This window comes from Schistocerca serialis, chromosome 4 (genome assembly GCF_023864345.2).
Source record: "Schistocerca serialis cubense isolate TAMUIC-IGC-003099 chromosome 4, iqSchSeri2.2, whole genome shotgun sequence".
Lineage (NCBI taxonomy): Eukaryota > Metazoa > Arthropoda > Insecta > Orthoptera > Acrididae > Schistocerca > Schistocerca serialis.
In genome coordinates, this window is record NC_064641.1 from 484886407 (window position 1) to 484910098 (window position 23692).

The 23692-nt window shown below is 41.1% G+C and overlaps 1 protein-coding gene across 1 annotated transcript in view; it reads left to right on the forward strand.

The window, feature by feature from the left end:
• Window positions 1-23692, forward strand: part of LOC126474567 (cuticle protein 38-like) — a 32775-nt gene that overhangs the window by 3576 nt on the left and 5507 nt on the right. The gene's annotated exons all lie outside the window — the stretch shown is intronic.

Consider the following 23692-nt stretch of genomic DNA (forward strand, 5'->3'; position numbering starts at 1 on the left):
GACTGCTATGTTGAATATTTATCTGTATTGGAAGCTAATGATGGTTAAGCAGTTCAGGCAGTAACTATGGACACACAGATAATACGATACAACGCAATGATCCTAGAGTACTCAACGGGCATGTGGAAACATGACGTAATGACTTGGTAGCTGCTCTGTACGTGTCGAATCTGAAATTTAGATGATTTTTAGGGTAATTTTCTGAAATTTTAGTATTAGGAAACTTGGTCGCAGATGGTTCCATTTAGAGTAATAATGAAATTCCGATTTATTCGGTTCCTTACCACAACTACCTTTTTTTCTGTGAAAATATCTTCACAACAGTGTAAAATTCTATAAAATGCAAGATGCGGTTTCTCGTAGGTACCCATGTACAGATACAAAACACCTGTGATTTCTTTGTGTCGTTGCAGGAACCGATAGGCAAAACGTCATTGTACTGGTCTTACATGTGTTCAGTGAACCGCATACGAGGTATCAGCCAACTCTTCATTGCTGGACCTATCCATAAATCAGTGTATTGGTCTTAGCTAGCAAATAACACTGATAGAAAACACAAACTCGATATAAAACCCAGTATTACTGAATGCAAAGTTGATGCTGAAGAGTAAAGTAGGTATTATTGTACTTATAACACAGTACAAGATTGTCAATATAATCCTTGCAGCACGAGGTAGGCCATGTACTATTCACCTACTTGCCCACCTGTTGGAAAATGCAACAAAGATGACAAATTGACGCAGAAATTTACATGCTGTACAGTCTACAGAGTATGGCAGTAATTTCAGGGAAGACTTCATATTATACTGAGAACGGCGATACAGCAAAATCAAGCAGAACAGGAACTCTGGCAAGATCAAACCAATTTCCAATCCCAAAGCCTGATATGGTTAACCTCTACCTAGTCAGATTAGAGAATGAGCATCGACAAATCAGAGCTCTTGGAATTCAAATATCGAATCGCAACACCGCATGACAAATTGTGGAAGAATCGAAAATATAAAGAGATATGTATCTAAATATATAGGAGCACAGCGTTCTAGTACTTACTAGTACAACTATTCATTTATTTATTCTATCTGTATCCTTAAGAACTTTAATATTCGGCCATAAAGAAAGAGAGAATGCGCTTACATATAAGCCCTTTGCAATGCTGAGATGGAACAGCACGGCCACGAATTCCTTCAGCTGTCAAGTTTTAACTCAAGAGAGAGATTTTCTTCAAGTTTTAATTGAATGAACTTCACTGAGTTTTAATTTTAAGTATCTCATGACAAAAGAAGCATTAGGCTCTTTCAAAAATTGATCATTTACTTTTTATTCTTTCTTACTGCCTGATTTTTCAGGGACTTGCGTTTATTTACAAAGACATATGTAAACGTTAATATGTCGTAATTAGGTGTTTTATTGAAAAAATGACATACAAATAAGAGAGGTAGAGAACGCATTTAATTTACAGTAATTCAACGACTGCTTTGTAACAATTACGATGAGATGAATTACGCGGCAGATAACACAAACATTGGTATGTAGCTGCAACGGAAAATTACTTTCATAATTATTTAATGACAAAGACAATTAATTTAAGCACAACATGATATTTTTGACCGAGAACACTACATCACTACATCACTACATCACTACTCTTAAATATTCCACATGCATACCATGTCTCCACTCTTTTGTCTTTACGGAGCACACCTAAGACAGGTCTCAACAGCACAAGATCCAGTGGCAGAGTGCTAAAACATGGCCATTCTTCAGGTTCTCTCGCACCTCTGTCGAAGTGGGGGAGCACCTTGCTACCGTATTGGTCAGCCACATTTCAGGCGCTCAAAGCTCCGGTAAGTCTCATCTCTTTGGTTCCACCAAAGGTGGCCAAATGATCGTATCAAAGATGATCATATATTCACATTTGCTATATGCGGTTAGCAGACGATCATACATTCATTCATTTCACGGATCTCACCAAACTGGATGTAGGGATTTATTTTGTGGGAGTGCACATGTGATCAATTAAGTAAATAAATTGTCATTCTTTCCCACACTGGTATCCGGCTTCGCTGTATTAATTGAAATTGAGTTATTTTACAAAAAAAATTGTTGTTCTGACAATAATAATGAAGTATGTTGTACCTATTTTCAATTTCGGGCGGTACTGTACCCTTTCAGTATCCTGTCACTAAGCAAAAGTATTTTCCTACCTTTCTTAACATCCCTTGTTATACATGTTGTCTAACTTTTGTCTAACTTGCTATCGCAGCCCTATGATCATTGATACCGTCCTCTACGTTAACTGATTCGACAAGTGCAGGAATATTGGTTTGCCAGGAGGTCCAAGACTTTACTTTTTCGGGTTAGTTAGAAATAATTTTCGGACAAGATATTGTGAACAGTATCACACAGATAATTGTAGATGGTAACAGTTTTGATAGCATGACTCTCCCAATCAGTGCTTGGCAAGATGAAGTCAAGGCAACTGCACGTTCAGGAATGTTACCAACGATATTCTGCAATTTCTTTCTGAAGCACACTACTACCGTAGCATCTGACTCAGGCGGTGTATAAAAGCATCCTATTACATTTTTGACCGACCTTTGATGCTTAATACCACCCAAAGTCATTCACATGCAGAATCCGTAAAAGAATTCGCTGCATATTATCGAATTTTTTACTACAATCAATACGCTCCTGCTATCGGCGAATAATCTATCCTTACGGTAAATATTCCAATACGAATTTAGGATTTCGATCTTTTTCTCTTCCAGTTTGAACTAACTTCCTGTTCCTAATATTATTTGGAAATTTTAACGTTCAATAAGCGCTACTAATTCTGAGATGTTTCCTTGGATGCAGCTGCAGTTTGCTAGCATCATATTCATCTCTTCTATATCCGATTTGCGAGGGCGAACATTCTTGGAGAACATTGTGGCTGATGTATCATCGATTTTGTCAGTTAATTCGTTTCTGATCCCAAGGATGGATTCCTCCTACCTAAAAAAATAATAATAATTTTAAAAAAAACATGTATACTTCACACGTAATGCGCTACTCTAGTGGCCACTTCTTGCATGTACCTTACACCTGACCTATTAAGGGGAACACTACAATCCTCCATCCGAAAGCAGAGACCGAAAACCGCAGCCAATACTATTGCAGAATCTACTGTGCCTCGGATTTACACTTTTCACCTGCTCCAAACCAGAGGACTGCGAACGACCCCGTATACGATGTTACAAATAATGAGGTTTCAAAAAATCAAAAACAAATAGATAAATTAAGTATAAATAAAAAATAAAAAAACTGCGAAAGTATCACGGAAGAACCTCCGAAAACTTGTCTGTGTAATTTACGTAATTCAAGTGTACTCCGTACCACTCTCCGAGTCGGAGTGTCTACCCAGTTTATGACTCAGTAGTGCTTCTTGGGTCTTCTTGCGTGCTTTATGCCAACGTTTTTAACAGTTTCCTGTGGCGAGCTGTGTCCTCTTAGATTTTGAGCGGAGATGTCGGAGAGACCAAGTAGGACGTGATTAATGTCAACGGCTTAGCTGGTTCAGATTGGGCAGTCGAGGAGAATGTAAGTTCCCGTTGATAGAATCTTCCTCGCCTTTGGTTCAGGAAAGCATGGGAAATCTAAATTATGGCTGCATGACATATTCAAGCTTAGCGTCATCACTACTCTTCCTGCTACTTAATATTTTCAGAAGCTTCCTTAAAATTATTAACGAATGTCATCTGATTTTCATTTTAATTTTTATTCGTATATCAACATTAACGTACAAATATGCTACAACTTTCGTTCCATATTCTTAATACGAGCTGTAATCAACATGTTTCTTGCCCTGTACTGGGACTTGCGAAACCAGTGGCTCATTGTTTACAGGTCTGCACTACTCGCTTTTACTTCTTCAAACTCTAAATGTCCTCAGATTTTACTGAGGTGAAAATCTAGTTGGAAAAGCTAGGCAGCACTAACTCTATGTGGACGGAAAATAATTTCAAGTGATAATAAACGATAAATGTTCACTCTGTCATTAACAAACGATCTATCTGGTCATTTATTATAGCGACACAACATTCTTCAAAGCCCTAGTGTGATCATGATGTCAACTGTCAATATATTGCAACTATATTGCGTCAGTAAGAGTCTGATATTATCCGAAAAAAGATCGGAGTCCAACCTATTCACGCAAGCTCCGCATAAACTACGTTCGCACGTAGTCTATGTTCAGATTGCGCTGATAATCCGGTAATTAAAAAAAAACCTCGAATTGACTTCAAAACGGTGCTAAAAATCTTCAAGGTCTTAACTGTGCAGCTAACAAGCCAGGCAGACTGACAAAACGGCTCGCTGCAGACTGCCCTCCCTCTTTTGCCCTGTAAGGGCAGCGCTTTTAGACTGCACCGAAATGACTGCCCAGTACCCAGTTGATTTCTTTTGAAAAGGGTCATCATTCTGTGCAGTACTTCACGCGGACATATTGCCTGCCAGTTATGTTGATGGTTGCTTTTACTAAATTTCTGGTGTTTTTGTTGTCTTCTATTACCAGTTTCTGTTTGCTAGTTGCTTCGATTCTATTTCGCTATTATTCAACTAACTTTCTAGCAGGCCCGCTGCCTAGTTTTGGCGTTCGCACTCTCGACCGCGCTGGCTATCAGATGCTTGTACTGTATGTTGAAATTCAGCAGGGAGGCGAGTCCCAACAAATAGGTTCCCATTGGTCAATGCCCCACCACATCACTTAGGAGACCACTTGAAGCTAGCTTCTGTTCTGTGTTGTGCTGTGCAGTAACTGAATGCTCTTTCTGGGATATTTCTCGTATCTATCTCAGTTATATTTCTCAGCTTATAACAAAATTTGTTTACTGTTCATTTAAATTTTTATAATTCTTTTGCTTTAAAATTTTCGTATGTTGGTACTATATTTTCTTTAGATGTAAAGTGTGCTCTACTGGAGTTTGAAGTTCTTTGCATTGTATGTGAGAAATGTATGTAAAATACTACGTAAATTGTTTATTACGTTAAATAATTTTCTGATAACGTTTTGTATTTAAAATTATTTGTGTGAATAAATTATTCATGTTGATGCAAATTTGACAATTTAAGAAATGGTCACGCTTAAGAACAATGCAAGAAATAGGTGTTATGTAAAAGCCAGTGTCCTTTTGTTTGAAACGAAAGTGGCTCTGGGGAGTGGAAATGGTGGCGAGAGCGAATTGGTGCGCTACCTAAAGCAAGCGCGGCAAGCAATTTACACAGTCCATAGACAGCAGTGATAGAGGCAACACCTTTGAGGAGCAGGAGAAGCTTTGCCTGCAAATTCGCACAAAAATGCCTCGGATGAAGACTGCAAACGGCTTACGGCATTCCTGCGAGTTGCTGGGCTACTTTACGTAAAACTGAACAACGCCAAGAAGAGAAATTGAGCCCATACAGCATGTTACGTGCAGACCGTACTGCGGGTAGTGTAGCCGTCATAACTGTTTGCCACACCCAAGCCTACAGCCACCAGGTAAAATTTTTTTGTATTTTTACTTTTCTACACCGTGAACCATTAATTTAAACTATGTTTTAATAGTCATTCTTGAACGTTAAAGAAACTGGTTCACCCTATTATTTCATCCTAATCATACACCTCGTTTTTGATTAATCTGAGTGTCCTGTTTTACAGACTTGTGAAGGGCCAAGTTTATATAAATAGGCACAATTTAAATTGTTTTTGTGTAAATAATGAGAACATTTTCTTAACTATAGCAAAGAGTTATAGTAAAGATTTGTTTACGTAAAATTTAATCGATGTGAAGCCAAGTTACTAGAACCTGTTAAATGAAAATACAGAGATAGTTCAAAGAATAATAGCTTTTGAAAGTTAATTCCAGTAAGAAAGAGGTTTTCCTGAAGTGAAGTGTTAAGTATATAAAATGTGTGTTTTAGTATTTAAGTTTGTTGATTATAGGAAATGCTTTTCTAAAGTTGCCCCCCGGGTCATGTATTTTTTAGCTACTATGAATTTTTCTACTGGAACTTTTCTCTTTTAAAAACGTAATGTATAAGGCTGTAGTCCAACAATGTTTACGTAGGGTAATATTTATGTGAAGAGGCAACTTAAACAGTAGCAAGAAAGTGGGCAAAATTCATACTTCTGCTTTTCCAATACTTCACTGTCTCATTCCCTGGATAGGCTAGAGACCGTTAGTACATGCTTTAAACCACTAAAAGAACTTGGAACTGAGTTGTCCTAAGTGTAATATAATACTATTCATATTGCGTTTCTTTTTAATCGCTGGGTAAGATCTTAGGAAAAGAACTGAATAGTCTGATTCGCTTATCCATTAGACACAACATTCGGTCTAATCCTGTAAAAATGGTAACTCTATCGATTAGCTTTTCTTTTTAACAGGACTATCCTTCCATAGTATACTATATTTGGAAATTTTTGGAAATTTGTGGTAGGGTCGTATGGTACCAAACTGCTGAGGTCATCGGTCCCTAAGCTTACACACTCCTTAATCTAACTTAAACTAACTTATGCTTAGGACGACACACACACCCATGCCCAAGGAAGGACTCGAACTTCCGACGGAGGAAGCCGCGCGGACCGTGACAAGACGCCCTAAACCGCTCGGCTACCCCGCTAGGCCTTTTTTTGGAAACCAAACTAAATTTTAGTATGAGGATTTTACATGACAGGACTCTTTGTTCTGTTGGGGTATAGTATACGTGGCAACATAGAGACAGAGTTTTCTGTTATTTAGGTTGGTTGGTTGGTTGGCTTGTGAGATTGAAGGGACCAGACTGCGATGGTCATCGGTCCCTGTTATTTAAGTAAAAGCATGCTAAATTACAATAGTACATGTAGGGTTATAAGCTCTGGTACATTTTCCAACAATTACTGTTCTAATCGGTCAAAGCGCCACATAATAACGGTGTCAAAAACAGAATAAGGTTTCTGAAATTGGTTTTTACTGTTCCTTAAATTACATACACATAATAGTTGATATGATTATAAGATCAACAGGAATATCACATCCACAATGATAATGTTTCGGGTCAGATGTGTCACTCAAGTTAATATAAACTGAAGAGCCAAAGAAACTGGTACACCTGCCTACTACGTGTAGGGCCCACGCGAGCACGCAGAAGTGACGCAACACGACGTGGCATGGACTCGACTATTGTCTGAAGTAGTTCTGAAGGGAACTGACAAAATGAATCCTGCAGGGCTGTCCATAAATCCGTAAGAGTACGAGGGGGTGGAGATGTCTTCTGAGCATCATCTTGGAAGGCATCCAAGATAAGCTCAATAATGTTCATTTCTGGGGAGTTTGGTGGCCAGTGGACGTGTTTAAAATCAGAAGAGTGTTCCTGGAGCCACTCTGTAGCAATTCGGGATGTCTGTGGTGTCGTATTGTCCTGGTGGAATTGCCGTAGTCCGTCAGAATGCGCAATGGACATGAATTGGACCGGATGCTTACTTAACTTTCATCCGTCGGAGTCGTATCTAGACGTATCGGGTGTTCCATATCACTCCTACTGCACACGCCTCACACCATTACAGAGCCTTCACCAGCTTCGATAGTTCCCTGCTGACATGCGGGGTCCATCGATTCATGAGGTTGTCTCCGTACCCGTACACATCCATCCGCTTGATATAGTTTGAAACGAGACTCGTCCGACCAGGCAACATGTTTCCAGTCATCAACAGTCCAATGTCGGTAATGACCGGCCCAGGCGAGATGTAAAGCCTTGTGTCGTGTAGTCATCAAGGGTACACGAATGGGCCTTTGGATCCGAAAGCCCATATGGATGATGTTTCGCTGAGTGGTTCGCACGCTGACACTTGTTGATGGCCCGGCATTGAAATCTGCAGCAATTCACGGAAAGGCTGCATTTCTGTCACGTTGAACGATTCTCTTCAGTCGTCGTTGGTCGTGTTCCTTCACGATCTTTTTCCGGCTGCAATGTCGGAGATTTGATGCTTTACGGATTTCTAATATGGTCGGTACACTCGTGGAATGGTCGTTCGGGAACGTGCCATCATAGCAGCAGTAATCGATCTAATAACTGCGCCGGGCAGTTGTTGTCTTATATAGACGTTGCCGACCGCAGCGTCGTATTCTGCCTGTTTACACATCTCTGTATTTGAATACGCATGCCTATACCACTTTCTTTGGCGCTTCAGTGTATAACGGCGATATTATCTTAAACGAGTTTACTGTTGGATGTTCAATGTGTGGATGCTTAAAGAGGCGCGTTCTACAGCTTGTCCCGTCTTTTGAATTCAGAGCTCGTCTATTCTTGTAGAATTCTTGTAAATATCTACCATTTAGTCTTCCTGTTTACACATCTGCTTCCGATGATAGTCCTCTTCTTCGTGTACAAAGTTATATTCGCTCCTGTCTTCGGATTTATTATCGATTAAATTGGAAGCTCGTTTCATGCACAATTAAATGGAAAGAAAATTTTCGTAGGCTGCATTGGACTTTCTTTTAAAGTATTTGTATTAGGACAAGTTTCTCTAAAAACGTACAGTTATTTGAGAAGGCAAATGTGTCCTTTGTCCTATAATTCAACGTCCGAAAGACGAAGGTTCACTTCCATACCATCCATACAGATACCTTCAGAAAATATATCTTAACACCTAAATTTACAGTAGACGTTAAACGGAATTCTTTTATTCAGACTTTATTTTGCTATCTCCCTGCCTCAATTATTTTGCTTCCTAAATGAAAAAAAAAACCTCTACTTCGTGCATTAATTTGTACTTGTGTCTTATTCATTCAAGGAAAATTTTAATACCTTACTCAATGTCAGGTTTGATGTATCTCTGACATATTTTCTTATATTCATTATATTTTTCCAAGCATCTGTCATACACTCTCTCTCTCTCTCTCTCTATCTCTCTCTCTCTCTCTCTCTCTCTCTCTCTCTCTCTCTCTCTCTGTCTCTCTCATCCGCTCTCTGTCATCCCTTATCAGTCTCATTGATTTTCCTTTTCTCTTTTAGGGATTTTGCCCTAGTGAAATTAGTATCTTTGCTTCCCGACTTATATAGTCTGACAACAGATAATGAGTCCTTTCTTCTTCATAATTCTTATCAAACTAACTTTTCTTCATGTAATTTAATTGAAACTTAAGTTCAAATTTCTAAGAGTGGATCCCTATATAGCTACATTTATGTATCCGAAACCCTAAGAAGCTTATTCGAGGCTTTTACTTGCATTTGATTGCGTGCCCGGGATCACTGTGGTAATCCTCAGCTTGCGATTCTCTTAGGTAGGATAGTGTTAGGGTTGCCCAAAACGCGTGTATGTTCCCTTGTTTTCAGCCTTTGTCGATCGTCAGTATAAAAACGCAGGTTTGTTCCTCTGACTCGCTCAAAGTCATAGTGGTACGTTAGTATCACTCGGTGTTGCAATTTAACTATAGCGGACAGTCAGTTTCCAATTATCATATAGTTTTACATTTTCGGAGATGGAAAAGGATTGTATTCCTGTGTAGAGACCACTGCCTTACACTACATGATGTGGGAACGGCTGTGGTGAAGTATGTGACGTCACTCTTACATTTCACATATTCTTGAGACCCTGACAATTCTGCTCTTTTTGACGTACATGACTGAGCCAGTTCTTCATGAATGGAAGGACAATGGAGAAGTGCGGCCGGTACTTGAGTCTCTAGGCACAAAGTGAAAGTGGGTATTGGTCACACGACTGTCCCTTTAGGCCACAGTAACAGATACCGTATACTGAGAGCAGATTTTAGTCATCAAGGGATACCTGAACTTTGGGGTTTGTGTCTGATCTTCCTGCTAATTCCGGACAAGTACAGACAAAGTGTAAGCTGGGATCGCCAATGTTACGCTGGAAAAGGAGTCCCCAGGGGAAATACTGTCAAGCCAGCAAGAAAGGCTAATGTGTGCACTCGTTGCGTCGGAGATGTGGAAGAGAATCTGCAGGCGGCTGTTGAATGTATAGGATGCAATAGATTGCAAATGTCACATAAATGTGATCAAATGTCAAAAGATTCATTACCCACCTTTTGCCGCGTGGACCGCTGCGTGACGTGCAGGAAGAGAATAAATGGGGTTCTCTAAGGTGCAGACAAGGATATGGAACGTTGCCGACTCCAGAGCTGTGCCCAGTTGTACTAGGTCGCTCGGTTGAGGATCCATCGATGTGGTCCCACGTATTCTCGACTGGCTTAAAATACGGGGAGTCTGGTGGCGAAGGGAGTACGGTAAACTCATTTGGTGCTCATCGAACCACTCACGTACACTACGAGCTGTGTGATATGTTTCATTGTCCTGCTGGCAGATGACATCGTGCCGAGAAAAAACAGAGTGCTAAAGGGGTGGGCATGGTCCACAATGATAGATACCGCTGATGATTCATTGTCCTTTCCAGAACGAGGTGATCACGCAGCTAATGCCACGAATACGTTCCTCAGCCAATACGTTTCCTTTTCTGGGATGGACCATTCCGACGACTGTTGCAGGATATTTGCTTTCAGACGTTTCACGCCGTACACGCCAACAGCTATCTGTCCGATGGAGCTTAAAACGCAATTTATCTGAGAAGGTTACCTGTCGCCGCTCAGTCGACGTCCTGTTTCGGTGCTGACCTGCAAACCCCCACCTTCATCGCCGATCAAGAGTAGTCATGGGTGCACGTATTTGGCAGCCTCTGGTTCATCTGGACGGTCAGCTGCTCAAAAAGCAACACCGCTGTTCGCCCATACACGTCTCGTCTGCCATCGATGACCCCTGTCATCAGAAGCTTGTGATGCCGCACAGTTGCCACGGCGCTTGTTTTGGATAGCGCCACTTTGCCAGGCACGGTATACTTTGACGATTGCTCTGTTCACTTCGTCCCCCGCCGCTACGGTCGCAGGTTCGAGTCGTGCCTCGGGCGTGGATGTGTGTGATGTCCTTAGGTTAGTTAAGTTTAAGTAGGTCTAAGTTCTAGGGGACTGATGACCTCAGAAGTTGTCCCATAGTGCTCAGAGCCATTTGAATCAACGCCTATCATAGTCAGACTACTAAAGAACGTTTGTTTCTCCTGTGTGAGACTTCATTATACAACTTTGTTCATTTGACCTTTTTTGTGACCATACTGCCAGTATAACACAATGCCTTTCCTCTGTTGTATTTGGTACACATTTTATACTCAGTTTCTACTAACTCTCGCCTCTCATGGCGTACATTACTTTCATATTTCCTGTTTTAAAACAATACTCACGTTTTTGCTGCCTTTTCATTGCATTAAATAGTTGTTACAAATGTTTTATGATGCGCGAACGAAAATGTCATCTAGAAACTGCCGGAGTGGTAATTCCTCTCCTTGCGATTTTACTCGTGTTCTTTACCTTTCTTTCCGATAATTCTATCCTACAGAATGAAAAAGTAAATTGGGAATGGCAATAAACTGCTATACTCTAACGTAGGGCGTGCACGGTGACCGAGGTACGCTAAGCACAGCTAACGTCATTGACCTACCTATGATGTCACAAGTCAGGTCCTCCTTATCAAGGAGATCATCACACATACCAGTGACATCATGAGCCTTATTAGTTACGTCATCAAGCCACGTCTCCCCCCCTTCCCCATCCACTTCAGCCAGTCACCAAGTAGTATTAAAAGTAGACAGTGAATTACGTAAAACGGCACCAATTCCGTAGATAAGCGGTAAATTACGCAACCTTCATTTGATTAGGCGTCAAGTTCAAAGCTCCTCGAAAAAGTCAAAGATAATTGTGTATACATACCTCTACATTACATCAGCATAATATTCAAATGCTCGGTAAAAATGGTGCCAGGCTCTGTTATAACCGTGAAAGCAAAGATATTAGTCTCTGAAATGTGTGTACACAACACACAAATACACACTTCCGCACATGGTTGATGAAAGCTGTCAAATCTCACACTCGTAAGAACCACGACCTTTGAGCAATGCAAGGTCCGAGACACCCGATATCTCAATCTCGGATAAGTGTTTTGAATCTTTGCAACAAACACGGAACAGATACAGGGACCTCACCACAATTTTCGTAGTAAAAAGCTTTTTGTTGCGAAACATATTTTTTCTGCTCGTTAAGGCGTGTGTAATAATAACTCAATATGATACGCCTCTTGCAGTAAGAAAGCCCCCGTTCTCCCCATCACCGGGTTGGGTGCACTTGTGTGTGACTGTTGCAGACATCATACTAGCTTGGCCGATATTTTCAACTCCTTTGCGGAGAAGAATAAGATGCCTCGTCCGAGATGCTAAACCTCATGTGAACTGTTTCCAAATCGATAAAATGAACTTTTTGCAGACATCCCTCAACCGATAGAATGTCCTCATTCTGTAAAATAAAATGCACATTTTGAGTATACTTGTTGACCTCTTCTGAAGAAATTAAGCTTTGCCAACATATCACTACCTGGGCAGCTGAAACATGTTCACATTTCTGAAAAACAATAGGAGAAGGTCTCTGTAAACGTCTATGGCACCCAATATCCAGATTATGAATGGATGGCTGTGGAAGACAAGAGACATCACAGAGAAATCTGAGTTGCAGTGCACTATATCACGAAACACCATCGTAAGGAACATGTGAATCTATTAACGTTACAGATAGGTAGCAGAGATGTGTATCATTTCTGTTGCATAGAAAACTTGTTGAGACTAGTTCATAGCATTAATACTGCTCACCGTGAGTCAATCTTGATACGTAAATGCCGTCTTTGCTGTTTTCATTCCCAGGAAAAATTAGATGCAAATATATACATTTAGTTGACTGTGTACAGTTTAAAGCAGTTAACAGTGTATTACCTGGCGTCCAAAACCATTTTGTAAAATTTACAAACTTCAGCAATTTTCTGTTTCAAAATGAAAAGAGGGAAATAAGCCCCATAGGAGAATTAGCAAAGGTCTGCTATATTTGCAAGAAATTGTTTGACGAAGGCCGTGTAAAACACAGACACCACAGTTATTCCCACAAAGGGTAGCAAAACGCAGCACATCCCAGTTGTAACATGAATTACAGACCTCACTATGCAGTGTCAGTCGTTTTTCACAATGTGAGCAATTAGAATGCGCATTTCTTGAACATGAACATTTGTAAGCAAAAGACAACAAATAGTGACGAACACATTGAATTAAATCCAGGTTATATTTCTTATCTGCCATGTAATATGGACAAATATAAATCATATATAGAGATTGTTTCAGTAACTCTTCTAGAGAAGTGATGCAATATAAATTTTGAGTTTATCGATTAACTAAATTCTGTGATGTGTTTCCTTGAAATGTTTGAATCTTGCCTGAAACCCGATGAACTCAAGGTAATGATAGCTGATTTTCGCCATGATCATAAGTTAAAGAAAAGGTTTTTTTTCTTATGAATACGTGAGCAATAAATCGATTTTACTGACAGGTCACCCACTGTCAATTAAAAATTTCCAAATTCTTCAGTTTCACCTTTTTATTTACCGGGAACCAGAAACTTTTTTTAGTTCCTTGGTCCGTTTATCAGCTATTCTGTCAACCGTTGCAGTATTTGTATTAAGTGACTAGTTTCGAACCTTACAGGTTCATTTTCGATCCTGACCTACTGATGTTGCACTGGCAGTATCTGACATTAATAATAAACATCAAAGGGGCAACATACGCTTTATAAATGTTTATAGAATGAATGCCACAATCCACACATGCCTCTTATCAAGTCAAAATCAAGAAAAGTAACTGCAACTGTTGGCGGAACCTTTAATAAACGCTCTAAGGAAAAGCCTTCAAAGTTTATTAACGGGTGAAAAGAGAACAAAATTTCTGCGCTTAAGAGTTTCCAGTGTGTGGAATGTACTGAAGCGTAAAGCATTGGGATAATATTCCGATTTATAGTTGTAAACTCACATGTTGCGTCGTGTTCCAAAACTTTCGCGATGTTTGCTGTAAGACATGTGAATTGGATCCTGCTCGTTACGTTACTTCATCTGGTGTGCTGTGGGATGTTCTGCTCAAAATTATTAAAGCTGAATTGCAGCTTATAATCGATATCGAAAAACTCCTGTTTATTGAAAGAGCCGTTACAGATGGAACTGTCCATTGTTCTTGCAGACATTCAGTTGACAACAACAGGTTCATAGCCAATTATGATCACAAAATTGACGAATCTTACACCACTTGCCTTGAAGTAAATAGCCTGTACGGATGGCCAATGTTGCAGTGTCTCAGGTAACCAGTTTCGAAATTTTTTGATGTATAATGTACCACATCAATCCAATATACGTTTTAGAAGTCGATCTCAAATACCCAAGAGTACTGATGCTTTGTATTCGGATTTGTCCTTACATTCAGATAAATACTGCCACCATCTTATAGTAGAAAACCTAAGGAAGTATTTTTGACATTGTGTGATGAGAGAAACTATGTTATTTATTACAGAAATCTGAATCAATATTTACAACATAAACTGACTTTAGAAAAGATTCATCTAATTTTATGATTAAAGCAAGCTCCTTGGTTGAAATCATACATTGAGATTAACTCGCAAATATGTATGATTGCATGCAAAAAATGTAATAATAATTATTTCAAGCTGATTAATAATTGTTTATTTGGAAAAAACATGGAAAATGTGCAAAAGACTTGAGCTGTAAGGCTATAAACATCCTGGGAAAGCAAATACAGCGCAACTGCATTAACTGACAAACCAAAGATTCGACGGAGCGTTATTTTTAACGAAAATTTAGTTGCTATTGAAGTGGGTTAGGCTAAATGGAGGGTTTGATAAAGTAGGAGTAGGAATGGCCGTTTTCGATATTAAGGAAACCTTGTTTATCGACATTCACTAAGAATAAATATTAAGCCAGTTTCCAGCAAACCATGTAAAACTCTGATACGAAGACACCAATAGTTTAAACTATTACACTAAAATTCCAAATATCTAAGGGGATTTTAGGAGCGATGTGCATACGAGGTTCGATATGTCGAGTGTTTCTGTACATAACAGGTACAATATTCCGCTGCTAAATAAAAAAGAAGTTGGTTTAATGAATGGCGAACTTAACGGTGACCCTTTTAAAGGATTTATTGGCCTCTGAGCAAAAATGTATACTCCTGAACCTGAACCTGGGCTTGTTATATGCACAACAAAAGCCATAAAACGATGTCTCGTTATTCGGTTAACCATAGATGACTACAGTCAATTCGTTTTCGATTCAGAAGTACAAACGACTGAGCAGTAAGTAATTCAGTCCATCCAGCTATTAGGCCAGATGATCTGTGCAGAGAGGATAAATATTTGATACTTGCTGATGAGGGAAATACTTTGACTTTTTGCCATTACCACATGAGAAATTATGATGATGATATTCCTGTAAATACCTGTTAAAATGGAAGACTGTAAATACCTGTTAAAATGGAAGTACATAAAAAGAAAATATAAATAACTGTTAATAACGTAAATACCTGAAAATTTTTTTGTCAAAAATGTAAATTACAACTCATGTGAGCTCACATATTCGTTATATTGATGTATACTTTCAGAGAAAAAAGTAGTCCTCCATCGTAGCTGCACACATAGTGACAAACACGTTGTGCAAGAACATTATATACATAACTGAGTGCGAAAAAGAAATTTTATGCCTAAAGTATTTTTTTCCTTCTCATGTATCTGTAGCATATGCAGCACAACATTAGCAGGTTGCCAGGAATCGTATCCTTCTCTCATACCAGTTTAATCCGTGCTGTTTGTTCTCAGGACATTTAAGGAGTGAGGTGATAACTCCTATACTGGCCTTTCTCACAGCAAGTGGACATGCACTGAGACACATAACATGTGTCTGTGTGCATACATGCAGTTATGTGTGTGTGTGTGTGTGTGTGTGTGTGTGTGTGTGTGTGTATATATATTTACTAAGGAAAGAGCTTAACTATATATACTTTCTTGGGCGTGGCGCAAAAAGTTGAACCTACAGTGCAGTGGGTGTCAGCTATTGATTGTTGTGTGGCCAAACATGAGAGATAACACAAGGAAGAGATGCTAGATATGAAATTTACTAGTCTATAAATCAATGGAATGTGTAAATATTTTGCGGACACATTTATGTGAGATGAAATTTAATGATGAGGCAGAGGCGGAACGATAGATAAGAAACATGTATGGTGGGGTGAAATTTAAATGATGCGGCAGTAGAATATTTACACAGGTTTATGCAATGTGTCTGTGTCATTGGCATACCGAGCAGTATACAGGGTAATAGAAGTTACCCAGTAAACTGACAGTCACTCTGCACTGACCATCATTGTCCACCTGACCGTCATTATCCACTGATGCTCACTGTGGAACAATCTGTTCCAGTTTCAAACAACACGACTATGTATGGAGCAGCTTGTTAGAATTCTTTTTTGACGTTTATCTGTAACTAAACATAACATCGTAGGCAATTAGCTACAATTTTGCTGTAATGTGGAGGGTAACTCGTTACAGTTAAGCTATTACAAGGGCATTTTGTTACATGACGGGGCAATATGTTACAAATTTGCTGTAATACAGAGTGTACTTTTTAGCTTACACTCTACAGAAATAATACGCTTATTCAGGTGAAGGTTACATAACTTCTTACAACTTATCTTCGAACTTGGCGCTGTTTTTACTTGACTGAATGTTCCATTTTAACACTAAAATCATGTTGGCTGGAAAGAGGAGATGGAGAAAGGCAAAAATCTCAAATGCCTAACTTGGAGCTTTTTATTTTCTTATTTTATTTACTTATTGAAACTACCTTCTGATTGGCTGCCTCATTTTAATACTACAACATGACTGGGTGGATAGGAGGGTGGAGGGTAGAGGGGGAGGACGGTTGGCTTGATGACGTAACTGATAAGGATGATAAAAGTAATGTGTTCTTCGATGAGAAGGGCCTGGGTTATGACATGATACGTAGGTAAATGACCTCAGTCACTGTAAAATATATAGATCACACAAAAAGAATTTTAATATTAAATGTCATCAAGTACACTCCTGGAAATTGAAATAGGAACACCGTGAATTCATTGTCCCAGGAAGGGGAAACTTTATTGACACATTCCTGGGGTCAGATACATCACATGATCACACTGACAGAACCACAGGCACATAGACACAGGCAACAGAGCATGCACAATGTCGGCACTAGTACAGTGTATATCCACCTTTCGCAGCAATGCAGGCTGCTATTCGCCCATGGAGACGATCGTAGAGATGCTGGATGTAGTCCTGTGGAACGGCTTGCCATGCCATTTCCACCTGGCGCCTCAGTTGGACCAGCGTTCGTGCTGGACGTGCAGACCGCGTGAGACGACGCTTCATCCAGTCCCAAACATGCTCAATAGGGGACAGATCCGGAGATCTTGCTGGCCCGGGTAGTTGACTTACACCTTCTAGAGCACATTGGGTGGCATGGGATACATGCGGACGTGCATTGTCCTGTTGGAACAGCAAGTTCCCTTGCCGGTCTAGGAATGGTAGAACGATGGGTTCGATGACGGTTTGGATGTACCGTGCACTATTCAGTGTCCCCTCGACGATCACCAGTGGTGTACGGCCAGTGTAGGAGATCGCTCCCCACACCATGATGCCGGGTGTTGGTCCTGTGTGCCTCGGTCGTATGCAGTCCTGATTGTGGCGCTCACCTGCACGGCGCCAAACACGCATACGACCATCATTGGCACCAAGGCAGAAGCGACTCTCATCGCTGAAGACGACACGTCTCCATTCGTCCCACCACTCACGCCTGTCGCGACACCACTGGAGGCGGGCTGCACGATGTTGGGGCGTGAGCGGAAGACGGCCTAACGGTGTGCGGGACCGTAGCCCAGCTTCATGGAGACGGTTGCGAATGGTCCTCGCCGATACCCCAGGAGCAACAGTGTCCCTAATTTGCTGGGAAGTGGCGGTGCGGTCCCCTACGGCACTGCGTAGGATCCTACGGTCTTGGCGTGCATCCGTGCGTCGCTGCGGTCCGGTCCCAGGTCGACGGGCACGTGCACCTTCCGCCGACCACTGGCAACAACATCGATGTACTGTGGAGACCTCACGCCCCACGTGTTGAGCAATTCGGCGGTACGTCCACCCGGCCTCCCGCATGCCCACTATACGCCCTCGCTCAAAGTCCGTCAACTGCACATACGGTTCACGTCCACGCTGTCGCGGCATGCTACCAGTGTTAAAGACTGCGATGGAGCTCCGTATGCCACGGCAAACTGGCTGACACTGACGGCGGCGGTGCACAAATGCTGCGCAGCTAGCGCCATTCGACGGCCAACACCGCGGTTCCTGGTGTGTCCGCTGTGCCGTGCGTGTGATCATTGCTTGTACAGCCCTCTCGCAGTGTCCGGAGCAAGTATGGTGGGTCTGACACACCGGTGTCAATGTGTTCTTTTTTCCATTTCCAGGAGTGTAGTAGATGTTAATTTCCGGTGTAGGGGTGGCATCTTAGATTAGTAATAAAACCGTCCTCTGTACCGGGTTCGAAACCTGCCACCTCTTGACTTTGTTTCATAACCAGCTTTGGCGACTGAAGACTTCTGGCATAAGAAGTCATCCTCATTCTGCCAACGGCCTTGCCAAAGAGGGCAGAGGAGCGGACAGAGATTCAGGGCACTCTCTTGTCCTAGGAGTTGGAAACTGCGCCTAAAAGTGGAAGAATCAGCAATAATCAACGGCATGAGTATGCAGAAGGCATTGGAAACCACTGCATTAAAGACACGTAACGTGTATCCACAGGACATGTGGCCTGTAATTGAAGAAGTGTCTTGATGAATTTTACATTGGCAAAATATTCCAGAATAGTACCCCATTCGGATCCCTAGGAGGGTATTGCCAAAGGGGAGGTTACCATGAGAAAAAAAATTTAATAACCAACGAAAGGATAACGTTCTACGAAGCAAGGCGTGGAGTGTCAGAAGCTTGAACGTGTTAGGGAAGCTAGAAGATCTGAAACGGGAAGTGCAAAGGCTCAATCTAGATATAGTAACCGTCAGTGAAGTGAAATGGAAAGAAGACATGGATTTCTGATCAGCTGAGTATAAGGTAATACCAACAGCAGCAGAAAATGATATAACGGGAGTAGGATTCTTTATGACTAGGAAGGTAGGGCAGAGAGTGTGTTACTGCCAACAGTTCAGTGATAGGGTTGTTCTTATCAGAACTGACAGCAAACCAACACTGAAAGCAATAGTTCAGGAATACATGCTGACGTCGCGAGTTGAAGATGAAAAGATAGAGAAATTATATAAGGATATTAAAAGGGTAGTACAGTATGTAAAGGGAGATGAAAATCTAATAGTCACAGGGAACTGGAATGCTGTTCTAGGGGAAGGAGTAGAAGAAAAGGTTAGAGGAGAATATGGGCTTGGGATAAGGAATGAGAAAGACGAATTGAGTTCTGGAATAAATTTTAATTACTAATAGCGAATATTCTGTACAAGAATCACAAGATGAGATGTACTTGGATAAGGCCGGGTGGTTTGGAGAGATTTGTCAGATTACATCTTAGTCAGGCACGGATTCAGAAATCAGATTTTGTATTGTTAAGGCATACCCAGGAGCAGATATAGACTCAGATCACAATTTAGTAGTGAAGAAGAGTAGGCTGAAGTTCAAGAGATTAGTCAGGAAGAATCAATACACAAAGAAATTGGATACGGAAGTAATAATCAATAACGAGATATATTTGAATTTCTCTCAGGCTATAGATGCAGCAATAAGGAATAGTTGGGTAGGCAGTACAGTTGAAGAGGAATGGATATCTCTAAAAAGTGCAAACACAGAAACTGGAAAGAAAAACATAGGTACAAAGAAGGTAACTGTGAAGAATCCACGGGTAATAGAAGAAGTACATCAGTTGATCGATGAAAGAAGGTTGTACAAAAATGCTCAAGGAATTTTAGTAATACTAAAATGTAAGTCGCTGAGGAATGAAATAAATAGGAACTCCAGGAAGGATCAGACGAAATGGCTGCATGAAAAATGCGAAAACATAAAAAAAGAATTGATTGTCGGAAAGAGCGACTCAGCCTATAGGAAGGCTAAAATAACCTTCGGTGAAATTAAAAGAGAGAGTGGTGATATTAAGAGTGCAACGGGAATTCCGCTGTTAAATGCAAGCAGAGAGCGGATAGGCGGTAAGAGTACCTTGAAGGCCTCCGTGAGGGTGAAGATTTGTCTGATGTTATAGAAGAAGAAACTGAGGTCCCGTATTAGAAATGGAATTTAAGACAGCTTTGGAGGACTTAAGATCAAATAAGGAAGAAGGGATAGATAACATTCCATCAAAATTTCTAAAATCTTTGGGGGAAGTGGCAACAGAACGACTATTCACCTTGGTGTGTGGAATGTATGAATCTGGCAACATACCATCTGACTTTTGGAAAAACGTCACCTACGTAATTCCGAAAACTGCAAGAGCTGACAAATGCGAGAATTATCGCACAATCAGCTTAAGAGGTCATGCATCCAAGTTGCTGACAGGAATAATATACATAAGAATGGAAAAGAAAATTGAGGATATGTTAGACCACGATCAGTTTGGCTTTAGGAAAGGTAAAGTCACGATAGAGGCAACTCTGACGTTGCGGTTGATTATGGAAACAAGGGTAAAGAAAAATCAATACACGTTCATGGGATCTGCCGACCTGGAAAAAGCATTCGACTATGTAAAACGATGCAATATAGGGAGATGCAAGATAGGGAGAGACTGGTCATACACTATATGTACAACAGCCAAAAGGGAATAATGAGAGTGGACGACCAATAACGAAGCGGTCGGATTAAAAAGGGTGTAAGTCAGGGATGTAGTTTTTCCTCCCTACTGTTCAACCTGTACATCAAAAAAGCAATGATGGAGATTAAAGGAAGGTTCTAGAGTGGAGTTAAAATTCAAGGTAAAAGGATAACAGTGATACGGTTCGCTGATGACTTTGCTGTCCTGAGTGAAAGTGAAGAAGAATTACATGACCTGATGAGTGGAATGAACAGTCTAATGAATATGAAGTAGGGATTGATTGTGAGAGTAAATCAAAGAAAGACGAAAAAAAATAAGAAGTAGCAGAAATGAGAAAAACGAGAAACATCGGGATTCATGGTCAATACGTAGATGAAGTTAAGGAATTCTAATACCTAGGCAGCAAAATAAGCAATGACTGACTCAGCAAGTAGGACATCAAAAAGGACATGAAAAAGGGAATTCCTGGCCAAGAGAAGTCTTCTAGTATCAAACACGGGCCTTAATTTGATGAAGAAATTTCTGAGAAGGTACATTTGGAGCACAGCATTGCGTGGTGGTGAAACATCGACTGCGGGAAAACCGGAACAGAGGAGAATCAAGGCATTTGAGATGTGATGCAACAGATGAATGTTGAAAATTAGGTGGACTGATAAGATAAGGAATGAAGAGGTCCGGCGATGAATCGGAGAGGAAAGGAATTTATGGAAAACACTGACAAGGAGAAGGCACAGTATATTAGGACATTTGTTAAGACGTCAGGAAATGACTTCCATGGTACCAGAGGGAGCAGTTGAGGACAAAAACTGTAGAGTACGACAGAGATTGGAATACGTCCATTAAATAATATAGGAAGTAGGTTCCAAGTGGTATTTTGAGATGAAGAGGTTGGCACAGGAGAGGAATTCGTGGCGGGCCGTATCAGTCAGAAGACTTCCTAGAGCTTGTGACGATACAGGGCTTTTTACAGCATCAATTATGGCAGTAACGACTTATGGCAAGTGTAAGCCTAGACTTATTCATGTTAACTAAAGTATAACACAGACAAAGTTTGTGTAAATTATGTTAATTACTGTTTGTTGTTTTTTGTGTTTCTGAACGGCGCAGCAGCTAAGCGGCTGCGGAGGTATCTTCCACCTGGGCCGGATGTTGAAGCTGCCGGATGCAGACTCAGGGAGCCGACGGTCGTGCCCAGGAAGAAGATGCTGGCAGCTTCTCTTAGATGCTGTGGCCCACGTTTTCAGCAATGAAATTATATTTGATAAACGAAAATTTAATGTTATAACCTCAGGTCTATTTCAGATTTCAATGTTAGCTGCTCTGAAAGAGCCACGCTTGAGGGCAGATGTACACTACTGGCCATTAAAATTGCTACACCAAGAAGAAATGCAGATGATAAACGGGTATTCATTGGACAAATATATTATACTAGAACTGACATGTGATTACATTTTCACGCAAATGGGTGCATAGATCCTGAGAAATCGGTACCAAGAACAACCACCTCTGGCCGTAATAACGGCCTTGATACGCCTGGCCATTGAGTCAAACAGAGCTTGGATGGCGTGTACAGGTACAGCTGCCCATGTAGATTCAAAAACGATACCACAGTTCATCAAGAGTAGTGACTGGCGTATTGTGACGAGCCAGTTGCTCGGCCACCATTGACGAGACGTTTTCAATGGGTGAGAGATCTGGAGAATGTGCTGGCCAGGGCAGCAGTCGAACATTTTCTGTATCCAGAAAGGGCCGTACAGAACCTGCAATATGCGGTCGTGCATTATCCTGCTGAAATGTAGGGTTTCGCAGGGATCGAATAAAGGGTAAAGCAACGCGTCTTAACACATCTGAAATGTAACGTCCACTGTTCAAAGCGCCGTCAATATGAATAAAAGGTGACCGAGACGTGTAACCAAAGGCACCCCATACAATCACGCCGAGTGATACGCCAGTATGGCGATGACGAATACACGCTTCCAATGTGCGTTCACCGCGATGTCGCCAAACATGGATGCGACCATCATGATGCTGTAAACAGAACCTGGGTTCATCCGAAAAAATGACGTTTGCCATTCGTGCACCAGGTTCGTCGTTGAGTACAACATCACAGGCGCTCCTGTCTGTGATGAGCGACAAGGGTAACTGCAGCCATGGTCTCCGAGCTGATAGTCCATCCTGCTGCAAATGTCGTCGAACTGTTCGTGCAGATGGTTGTTGTCTTGCAAACGTCCCCATCCGTTGACTCAGGGATCGAGACGTGGCTGCACGATCCGTTACAGCCATGCGGATAAGATGCCTGTCATCGAGACTGCTAGTGATACGAGGCCGTTGGGATCCAGCACGGCTTTCCGTATTACCCTCCTGAACCCACCGATTCCATATTCCGCTAACACTCATTGGATCTCGACCAACGCGAGCAGCAATGTCGCGATACGATAAACCGCAATCGTGATAGGCTACAATCCAACCTTTATCAAAGCCGGAAACGTGATGATACGCATTTCTCCTCCTTACATGAGGCATCACAACAACGTTTCACCAGGCAATGCCGGTCAACTGTTGTTTGTGTATGAGAAATCGGTTGGAAACTTTCCTCATGTCAGCATGTTGTAGGTGTCGCCACCGGCGCTAACCTTGTGTGAATGCTCTGAAAAGCTAATCATTTGTATATCACAGTATCTTCCTCCTGTCGGTTAAATGTCGAGTCTGTAGCACGTCATCTTCGTGGTGTAGCAATTTTAATGGCCAGTAGCGTACATTGAAATAATTACGCTTACACAGCAGTGATCTGTGTATAGTGTTACAAAATAAAACGTTTTTGTGTCTTCTAAAAAGAAAGTGTTAAAGAAGTAATTATTTTGGAAATTTTCAATCTCTGACTTATCGAGTTTACGAGAAGTGATATAAACTGCGAATCTTGGAATTATTTTCAAACCATAGT